This window comes from Saimiri boliviensis, chromosome X, assembly GCF_048565385.1.
Source record: "Saimiri boliviensis isolate mSaiBol1 chromosome X, mSaiBol1.pri, whole genome shotgun sequence".
Taxonomy (NCBI): Eukaryota; Metazoa; Chordata; class Mammalia; order Primates; family Cebidae; genus Saimiri; species Saimiri boliviensis.
In genome coordinates, this window is record NC_133470.1 from 41789022 (window position 1) to 41800117 (window position 11096).

The 11096-nt window shown below is 39.3% G+C and overlaps 1 non-coding gene across 1 annotated transcript; it reads right to left on the reverse strand.

Annotated features, from left to right (window-relative positions):
• Positions 1-10427: 10427 nt before the first annotated feature.
• LOC120366719 (U1 spliceosomal RNA) lies at positions 10428-10591 on the reverse strand. Its single transcript, XR_005581292.1, has one exon. It is a non-coding gene; the product is annotated as a U1 spliceosomal RNA (small nuclear RNA).
• Positions 10592-11096: the final 505 nt, after the last annotated feature.

The following is an 11096-nucleotide window of genomic DNA, read 5'->3' on the forward strand; positions in this document are numbered from 1 at the left end:
CTTTGAGGATGATGGGGAGCTTCTGGCTAATGAGGCTGCGGAGGAGGTGAGGAAGTCAGTGGAGGATGCTGATAACGCTGTTTCCAGAGTTACTCTTCCTCTGCCAGGAGCGGCTGCTTCAGGCTGGGGAGGGGCTCACTGGCAGATTTTGGGAAGGACAATAGTCAGGGCTTCCCTGTGCGGTCCTTTTGACAAACACAGGATATCCCGGCAGGGCAGGAAAGGTCCGTGCAGGATGTGTGTCCAACCTGCATTCCACCTGGGAGTTTCAATGGCTCCTGAAAGCCTCCACCCTCCACTGTTTTAATTGTGTATATCTGTCCCTATGGATTTCACGTGCACACCAATTTTTGTCCCCTCTGTGCTAGGTCATCTGTCCTGCCCACTTTTGCCATATCTGGCTATGAAATAACTAGAGGTCAGTTCGCTTGCCATCAACTGGCACTTTTAGCACTTTTAGAACAGCAGAGGCTTTTTGCTGCTTAGGGAAGAGAAAACCTCAGGTTAGTCCATCTTCTCTTGCTGGTCTGAGAACAAGAGACGGGAAGGAACCTGGTGGCCTCTGTGGCATGATGAGGGGAGCGTCAGAAAGAGCCCTCTGACTGCACCCACCTGTGGCTATCCCTCTCCCACAGACCTGAAAGCTGGTCTTCCCTTACCAACTTGCTTCACTTCTCAGTGGCTTGGCCAGCTTTGGTACGATTTAACTGCACCAGGATTGCCTTCCTCTGGATACCAAGATAAAGTCCACAGCACGGAGTAGATGGGAGTGCTAATTTGGGAATAGACAGAACCTGTGAGAACCAAATCAGGGAAGTCAGGTTGCCTCACTTTCTGTGAGAGGGTACAGGTGCGGAGCAGGGCACAGTTTGAAAATAGGAGAAAGTACACGGGAAGACGGGTCTAGGGGAGGGGGAAAGGGAGGTAAGAGGGAGTGGGGATTGCCTCAGGACAATTGACAAGTTTTGCTAAACATTGATGGGAAGAGCAAATAAAGACAATTTTCTGCTGATGAAGCACGGGCTTACTTAGCGTCTGCGTAGCCTCCTCACTCAAATGTCTGCTCATGTTGGTTTTTTATTGGTGAGTTTTGACACTTGTTTTTGTATTTTAGATCCTAGTCCTCTGCTGGATAAGTGGCTTGCAAGTATTTTCTCCCGGGGGCTAACTTGCCTTTTATTCTTTTAACAGAGTCTTTCGCAGAGTGAAAGTTTTGATTTTGAAGTCCAACTTGTTAATTTTTTCTTTTTGAATCATGCTTTTGGTGTCAGGTGTGATAAAAGAAAAACGTAAGCACATTTACATTTTAAAGAGTTTACTTGTGTATTCAGCGATTCATGAATCAGGGCAGTATCAGACTGCAAACTTTCTGCTGGGAGGGGCAAGAAAGGAAACTTTTATAGCGTTTGCAGAAACAGGACAAAGAAAGCAATTTTTATTGGTTAGGGTCGAAAGTCCCTACTTAGAGATTAATTGATGATTTTTTTGATTGGTACATCTTCTAGTTGAAATTTACTATTTACATTGGGCTTTGGTTTGTTCACGTAGGAATTTAAAGTGCCAGAGCCACCTCAGTCTAATGGCCTCCCAATCAGAATTTTAAAAATTAATTCATCCCTTTTGATCAGCCTCTCATTTATGAGAGATTGACTAAAACTTGGGCATAAGCATCACTCTCTGCCGCCATCATGTCTAAGTTATCTTTGTCTCAGTGTGAAACTCGTAAGTCACAACATCAAAGCTCGTTGAGGAAAGATTCCTTTTGTTGTTCATCTCATTTTTGTTGTTCTAATTACAGTGAGACCATCTGGCATACTGTTGATGACTGTGAACACACATTTAAGACCCTCAAGTGAATATAGTTCACCGGGGGACGGTGATGACTACCAGGAGGGTGACATTGAGAGACTGCGGTATGTTTCTTAGACATGGTCCTCACAAACCAACCCAACTAACATCTCTAGAGAAACAAAAGACAACCAAAGGTCAATGACTAGAGCAAACTATAAACTCAGTCTGAGTCCAGAGGAAATTTAGTTTGGAGCTTGACAACATCTTTTTCTGGCTCGCAGTTTGAATGTCTCTGGTTATGGTACTGAGGGTTTCAATGATCTCCCTGAGTGATCCACATATCAGGCAGAAGGGTTGTCCTCTGAAGTCATATCAAGTTGTCTATATCTGTCTTGCCGGGTCTCAGGAACAGAGCACGTCTTGTTCTTAGTGATTCCAAGTCTGAAAAATGGGAAAAAAAATTGGCTTGGAGGAATCAAGATGAATTCAGAAATCAGTCCAGTCTACGGGTAGACAGTGATACTCAAAAACCGTAAATATGGCTACAATCTGCTATCAAAAATTCTGCACAGACCTCTTCAGACATTCCAGATGTCCTCTGGGATGTCTCAAAGTTAGTTCTAGGTCAAAAAGGGTTAATTTAGAAGTTTGTTTTGGGAAGTTTGTAAAAAATATCGAAAGGTCTAAAATACTTGATTAAACAGGATCTTTAGTCATTATGAAACTATGAGAGGCAAATACAGAAAGATCATATAGCTGTAAAACAGCTTAGCTCTTTTAATATTGAGAAGACTCAGTTTTTAAAAATATATAGAATCAAATACCAAGTAAAAGACAACATGAAACACAAGAAATTATCCTGATAAAACACAAATCCTTGTAAGGTAAATTACTTAAAAGAAAAAACTTTCAGCAAGAAAACTTTGTTCTGTCAACAGAAAAAAAAAAAGAAAAAAGCCAGTGTCTAGCTTTGTATCAATGTACTTTTGATATTAAAGCTAATTTTTAAAAACCCTTCTAATAAATGTATTGAATTTTAGCAAGCTTGACAACACATGAAATATATTTTTCAAATTTTAAACTATCAATCCCTTTCTTATATCAATTTACTTTGTCCTATACTATTCCTCGCTCCCACTGCGGACCAATTAATCACTCTAAGACAAAAATTACTCTTTTTTTCCCCCTTAACAAAAATACATCCTTATACTTACAACTTCCTTGATAAAACATGCCTTACTTCATTCACATGTACAGTTGTTGCCCTTATTATTTCTAGAAGTTTTAATTGCATACATTAATTAGAATTTTAAATTCTTAGTAACCTTAATTTCTAGTGAAAACTGGTAAGCATTATAAACAGTTTCATATCACCATTTTCTAAACAAACACCATGTCATATATAATAGTTCATGTTTATTAGCAGACCCAAATATAATTAGCTTCTCTATACTGTATAAAAACAAAATGCCAAAGTAGATATTCTTTAATCTTATGTTCAGCAATTAATGTTTTAACTTACTGAGAAATGGCCTCAATATTTAATGAATATTTATTACTTAACTGAACATAACATAACTTTAAGATTTCAAGTTACTGGCCAGGCATGGTGGCTCACGCCTGTAACCCCAGCACTTTGGGAGGCCAAAGTGGGTGGATCAACTGAGGTCAGGAGTTCAAGAAGCCTGACCAATTGGTGAAACCCCGTCTCTGCTAAAAATACAAAAATTAGCCAGGGCTGGTGGTATGCGTCCAGCTACTCAGGAGACTGAGACAGGAGAATTGCTTGAACCCTGGAGGTGGAGGTTGCAGTGAACTGAGATCGCACCACTGCACTCCAGCCTGGGTGACAGAGCAAGATTTTGTCTCAAAAAAAGAAAAACAAAAAGATTTCAAGTTACAAAAAAAATTTTTGAAACAATTTTAGGTAGACATATTTTATAAAACATAATTACTTTTGAAGTTTATAGACTTACTTCATTTACATTTACCCAATTCATTTGTTCTTTTTTTAATTTTTGTCTTTTGTGGGCACATAATAGGTATTTATATTTATGGGGTATATATGATATTTCATTACAGGCGTCTAATGTGTAATAATCATATAAGGGTAAATGGGGTATCAAAACCTTCAAACATGTATCCTTTGTGTTACAATCTAATTATACTTTTTCAGTTGTTAAAGAATGTGCAATTACATTATTATTGACTATAGTCACCCTGTCGTGCTACCAAATACTAGCTCTTATTCATTCTTTGTAACTATTTTTTGTACTATTAACCATCCCCACTTCTCCTCCCCTGACACCCTCACTACCCTTCCCATCCTCTGGTAACCATCCTTCTACTCTCTATCTCCATGAATTCAATTGATTTGATTTTTAGATTCCCACAAATAAGTGAGAATAAGTGAATTGTGTCTTTTTATGCCTGGTTTATTTCACTTAACATAATGATCTCCAGTTCCATCTGTGTTGTTGCAAATGACAGGATCTCCTTTTTAATGGCTGAATAGTACTCCATTGTTTGCATGTACCACATTTTCTTTATCCATTTGTTTATTGATGGACACTTACGTTGTTTCCAAATCTTAGCTATTTTGAATAGTGCTACAGTAAACATGAGCATACAGATCTCTTTGATATACTGATTTCCTTTCTTTTGAGTATATACTCTGTTAGGGTATATAGTGAGATTGCTGGACCACATGGTAGTTCAATTTTTAGTTTTTTGAGGAACCTCTGAACTGTTCTCCATAGTGGTTGCACTAATTTACATTCCGACCAACAGTGTATGAAGGTTCCCTTTACTCCACATTCTCTCTGGACCTCAGGTGATTAGCCCACCTCAACCTCCCAAAGTGCTGGGATTACAGGTGTGATCCACCACACCCAGACTAGGTCTTGTGCTTCTATTCATTTGTTATTACCTGACTCTTAGATAAAAGCCATTTTTTTTTCTTTTCTTTTTTTATTGCATTTTAGGTTTTGGGGTACATGTGATGAACATGCAAGATTGTTGCATAGGTACACATGGCAGTGTGCTTTGCTGCCTTCCGTCCCCTCACCTGTATCTGTCATTTCTCCCCATGCTATCTCTTCCATTTTAACTGGGGTGAGATAATGTCTCACAGCAGTTTTGATTTGCATTTCTCTGATGATCAGTGGTGTTGAGCACCTTTTCATAAACCTGTTTTCCATCTCTACATCTTTTTTCTAAGTCTGTTCAAATCTTTTGCCCATTTAAACAATCAGATTATTATAATTTTTTCCTGTAGAGTTGTTTGAACTCCTTACATACTCTGGTTATTAATTCCTTGTCAGATAGATAGTTTGCAAATATTTTCTCCCATTCTGTGGGTTGTCTCTTCACTTCGTTAATAGTTTCCTTTGCTGTGCAGAAGCTTTTTAACTTGCTGTGATCCCATTTGCCCATTTTGTGCTTCGGTTGTCTGTGCTTGTGGGATATTATGCAAGAAATCTTTGCCCAGTCCAATATCCTTGAGATTTCCCCCAAAGTTTTCTTGTAGTAGTTTCATGGTTTGAGGCTTTGGATTTAAGTCTTTAATCCATTTTGATTTGATTTTGGCATATGGCAAGAGATAGGAATCTAGTTTCATTCTTCTGCATATGGATATCCAATTTTCACAGCACCATTTATTGAAGAGACCATCCTTTCCCCAATGTATGTTTTTGGCACCTTTGTCTAAAGTGAGTTTGCTGTAGATGTATGGATTTGTTTCTGCGTTCTCTATTGTGTTCCATTGGTCTATGTGTCTATTTTTATGCCAGTACCATGCTGCTTTGGTTACTATAGCTCTGTAGTATAATTTGAAGTCAGATAATATGATTCCTCTGGTTTTATTCTTTTTGCCCAGGATACCTTCGGCTATTATTTGCTTTCTACATCTGGATGCTCTAGTGTTGGTTGCACATATATTTAAAATTGCTGAATTGACCCCTTTATGATCATATAATGACCTTCTTTGTCTTTTCTCATACTTTTTGTCTTGAAATCTACTTTATCTGATATAAGTATAGATACTCTTGCTCTTGTTTGTTTTCCATTTGCATGGAATATCTTTTTTTCATCCCTTTATTTTCAGTCTGTGTGCTTCTTTATGGGTGAAGTGTGTTTCTTGTGGGCAACAGATTATTGGGTCTTGTTTTTCTTTTTTCTTTTTGAGATGGAGTTTGCTCTTGTTGCCCAGGCTGGAGTGCAATGGAGTGCTCTCAGCTCACCACAACCTCCACCTCCCTGGTTCAAGCAATTCTCCTGCCTCAGGCTCCCGAGTAGCTGGAATTACAGGCATACGGCACCACACCTGGCTAATTTCTTGTATTTTTAGTAGAGACGGGGTTTCTCTATGTTGGTCAGTCTGGTCTTGAACTCCAGACCTCAGGTGATTAGCCCACCTCAGCCTCCCAAAGTGCTGGGATTACAGGTGTGATCCACTGCGCCCAGACTAGGTCTTGTTCTTCTATTCATTCAGCTGCTCTATAACTTTTGATAGGAGAGTTTACTCTATTTACATTAAATGTTGTTATTGATAAGTAAGGACCTACTCCTGTCATTTTATTATTTGTTTTCTGGTTGTTTTGTGGTCTTCTCTTCCTTCATCTTTTCCTCCCTGTCTTCCTTTTAGTGAAGATAATTTTCTGTGGTAGTATGTTTTTAATTCTTGCTTTTTATTTTTTTGTGTATTTTTTGTTTGTTTTTTGTTTTGGGGTTACCCTGAGGCTTGCAAATACTATCTCATAACCCATTATTTTAAACCAGTGACAACACTGATAGCGTAAACAAACAAAAACAAAACTAATGAAAACTCTATACAACTTTGTCTCCCTGCTTTTTAACTTTCTGTTGTTTCAATTTAGATCTTATTGTACTACATCTTGAAAAATGGTTATAGTTATTTTTGATCAGTTTATGTTTTTGCCTTTCTACTTAAAATATGAGTAGTTTTTATACACCATGATTACAATGTTATAATATTCTGTGTTTTTCTATGTACTTCTTATTACCAGTGAGTTTCATACCTTCAGATGATTTCTTATTTGACATTAATGTCCTTTTGTTTTGCTTGAAGAACTCCCTTTAGCATTTCTTATGGGACAGGCCTGGTGTTGATGAAACCTTTTAGCTTTTGTTTGTCTGGGAAAATCTTAATTTCTCCTTTATGTTTGAAGGATATTTTCACCAGATATTACTATTCTAGGGTAAAAGTTTTTTTCCTTCAGCACTTTAACTATGTCATGCCACTCTCTCCTGGCCTGCAAGGTTTCCACTGAAACGTCTGCTTCCAGATGTATTGGCATTCCACTGTATGTTATTTGTTGCTTTCCCCTTTCTGATTTTAGGATCATTTTTTTTTAATCCTTGACCTTTGAGAGTTCAATTATTGAATGCCTTGAGGTGGTCTTCTTTGTGTTAAAACTTCTTGGTGCTCTGTAAGCTTTTTGTAATTGAATATTGATGTATTTCTCTAGGTTTGGGAAGTTCTCCATTATTATCCATTTGAATAAACTTTCTATTATCATCTTTCTCTCAACTTCCCTTTTAAGGATGACATCTCTTAGATGTGCTCTTTTGAGGCTAATTTCTATATTTGTAGCCATGCTTTTTGAGGATTCTTTTTTTCTGTTGTTTCCTCTGACTGTGTATCTTCAAATAGCCTGTCTTCAGACTAATTCTTTGTTCTGCTTGATCAATTCTGCTACTGAGAGACTCTGATGCATTCTTCAGCATGTCAATTTCACTTTTCAACTCCAGAATATTTGCTCGATTCCTTTTAATTATTTCAGTTTGTTTATGGAATTTATCTGATAGGATTCTGATTTCCTTCTCTGTGTTACCTTGAATTCCTTTGAGTTTCCTCAACACAGTGATTTTGAATTCATTTGAAAGGTCACATATCTCTATCTCTCTCAAATTGGTCCCTGGAACCTAATTTAGTTCACTTGATGAGATCATGTTTTCCTGGATGGTGTTGGTGATTATAGATATTCTTTGGTATCTGGGCATTGAAGAGTTAGTTATTTATTGTAGTCTTCACAGTTTGGGCTTATTTTTACCTGAACTTCTTGGGAAGGCTTTCCAGGTTGTTGAAGGAACTTGGGTATTGTGATCTAAGTTTTTGGTCACTGCAGCCATATCTGCATTAGAGGGCACCCCAAGCCCAGTAATGCTGTAGTTCTTGTGGACTTATAAGAGCTTCTGCCTTGGTGGTCTTGGATAAGATCTGGATAAATTCTCTAGATTACCTGAGACTCTTGTTCTTTTTCCTTACTTTCTCCCAAACAGAGTTTCTGTCTGTGTGCTGAGCTGCCTGGAGCTGATGGATGTGTAAGACAAGCAACCTGGTGACTACACAACTGGGACTGTGCCGGGTCAGGCCTGAAGCCAGCTCAGCACTGGGTCTTGTCCAAGGCCGGTTATAACCACCACCTGGCTACTATCTATATTTGCTTAAGGTCCTAGGGCTCTATGATCAGCAGCTGGTGAAGCCATTCAGTCTTGTGTCCTTCCTTTCATGGTGGCAAGTTTCCCAGAGCCCTGGGAAGACCCAGAGATGCTGTCCATGAACAAGGTCCTGGAGTCAGGAACCTTAAAAATCTACCTGGTTGTCTACTACAGCTAAACTGGCGCCAAAAACCACAAGACGAAGTCCTTCCTACTCTTTCTTTCCATTTCCTAAGGCAGAGGAGCCTCTCCCTATGTCCACCACTATCACAGGCCCACAGAAAGTACTGCCAGGGTACCACTGATGTTCAGTTAAGGTCAAGGACTCTTCAGTCAGCTTGTGCTGAATGCTGTTTGGCCTGGGACTCACCGTTCAGGGCAGTGGTGAGTCCAGACATGCCATCTAAGAAGCAAGGTCTGGATTAGGGACCCTAAGAAGCCTGCTTGGTGCTCTAATTCTCTGTGGCTGAGCTGGTTCCTAAGATGCAAGACAAAGTCTCCTTTACTCTTCTCTCCACTTTTGTCAAACAGAAGGAGTTTTGCCCCATAACCACCTTGGCTGGGAATGTTCTCAGTCTCACCTGAAGCCAGCATGTCTCAGAGTCTCACCCAAGGGCCACGACATATACTACCTGGTTACCACTACTGATTATTTGGAGCCTAAGGGTTCTTTAGTCATAAGGTGATGAATCTTGCCTAGACTGGATTCTTCCTTTCAAGGCAGTGGGTTCCCTTCTGGCCCAGGGTGTGTCAAGAAAGATCTGGGAGCTAGAGTCTGGAATAAGTCTCACAACTCTGCTTGGTGCTCTATTCTACTGTGGCTGAGATGGTATCCAAGTTGCAAAGCAAAGTCCCATTTACTCTTCCCTATCCTCTCCTCAAGTGGAAAAAAAGAGTCTCTTTTGGAGCTACAAGCTACACTGCCTTCAGGTGGAGGGGAGTGATGCAAGCACTCCTTTAGCCACTTCAACCTGTGTCTCATTAGGTTGTATGCCTCCCACATCCACCGGCTTCGAGCCCAGCACAGCACTAAGATTTTCCCAGGAGATGCAGTTCCTGTGGCCTAGATAGCATTTCAAGTTTATTTAAGATCCCATAGCACTTTAGCCCATGGTGGTGAGGCTTGACAACATCATGTTTTGAACACTAGGCTGGGTGGTTCCCCTCTGGCTACAGCTGATCTAAATGTTTACTCCCTGGGCATTGGCTGAGTTCTGCCTGGTGTTGGTAACACTGAGTTCCAATGCAAAGTCCCACAATCACTGACTTTTCCCTCCCCGAAGCACACAGATTCTCCACACCATGTGGCTGCTGCCATGGGGATGGGGGTGGTGGTGTCAGCAATTCAAGACTGGTTTTCCTACCCCCTTCAGTGCCTCCTTCGGCAATATGAAGTTAAAAACAGGCACTCTGATCACACACCTGATTTTTGGTTCTTATGAAGTTACTTTTTTGTGTACGTAGTTGTCAGATTTGATGTTCCTGTGGGGAGGCTGATGGATGGAGGCTTCTATTTGGCCACCTTGCTCCACCTCCTCCTTATCACTTGCTCTGAACAATTATGCTTGAATTGCTCATGAAAAATTTCATGAGACATTAAACAAAGCTAGCCATTGAAGGACTTCAAGAAAGGCCACCTGAAACATGCCAATTTGATATATGATCACTTCAGGCTGAAGGTACTTAAAAAATAGCAAATGCAGGGAGAGCCTTTCTCTGGATTTCCCTTATCTGCCTAAACAGAGATCCACCAACCAGAGAAGTCCAACTCCTAACACAGGAGAGAAAACTAGAAGTCAACACTATATCCAGACAAACTATGGCAAACTATCATCTATTCCTCCTGGAGCCTACTTATCTTTCCCTCAAATCATTTGATCTCCCTAAATTGTCTACATTCTCCTTCCTCTCTTCCCTATGAAGAAAATGTGCAAGTTCCTAAATCTCACTGCGTATTGATGCGGGTGGGTGGATTCAGTTTCTTTCCTGTGATAACTCTCCTCAATAAATCTGTATACCCTTTCTTCTGTTAATTTGCCTGCTGTTAGTTATCAAAGTCTCAGAGGGAAAAGTCTTCTCTACACTGTCATCTTAATTATTTTATTTTTGTTGACAAATCAGGCAAGTATGAAAAACATCACAGAAGCAATGAATTTTTTTTTTTTTTTTTAAATCAGGTGAAAGCGCGAATGCAGTCTCCCACTACCACAAATTATGCAGTCGAGTTCTGCACATTTGGGGAAGTCGCAGGGTTCAGCACATCCGAAGTGCAATGGATAAGCCTCTCCCTGGAAAAACCACCTTTGTGATCACGGTATCTCCCCTGCCAGGTAAGTATGAGAAACTTAAAAAGTTAAACATCACTCTTCTCTCTTTTAAAAATTTTTTATACCTGTGATTGACATGCATTCACTTTTACTGCATGTTTTGCTTTTAGGTTGGATTTATGATTTTGTGGTCTTAAACATCTAGCAGACACAAACCTGTCTGACCAGCAACCCAGGAAAAACAAACAATTCTGAAAACATTCCTATTTTTATGTTATCAACAATTTTAAAGCAAGCTTTATTTACCAATGATCTACCTAAATTATGTGAACTTAGAAAAAAAATACATTTGTGTTAGTTTTATATTTCTGAGATTTTTGAAATAATTTACTTGAGCCCTTATTTATTCCTCAGCTAATTTGAATAGAACTTCCTTTAAAAATTTTATAAAATAGTTTAGTAATACCATAAAATAGTGCATATATGTAATGTACAAACATACAAACATTCATACAAAGACATATATAAACATATGAACAGAAGCAGGTAAGCAGTCGATTTAAAGATTGCTTATTG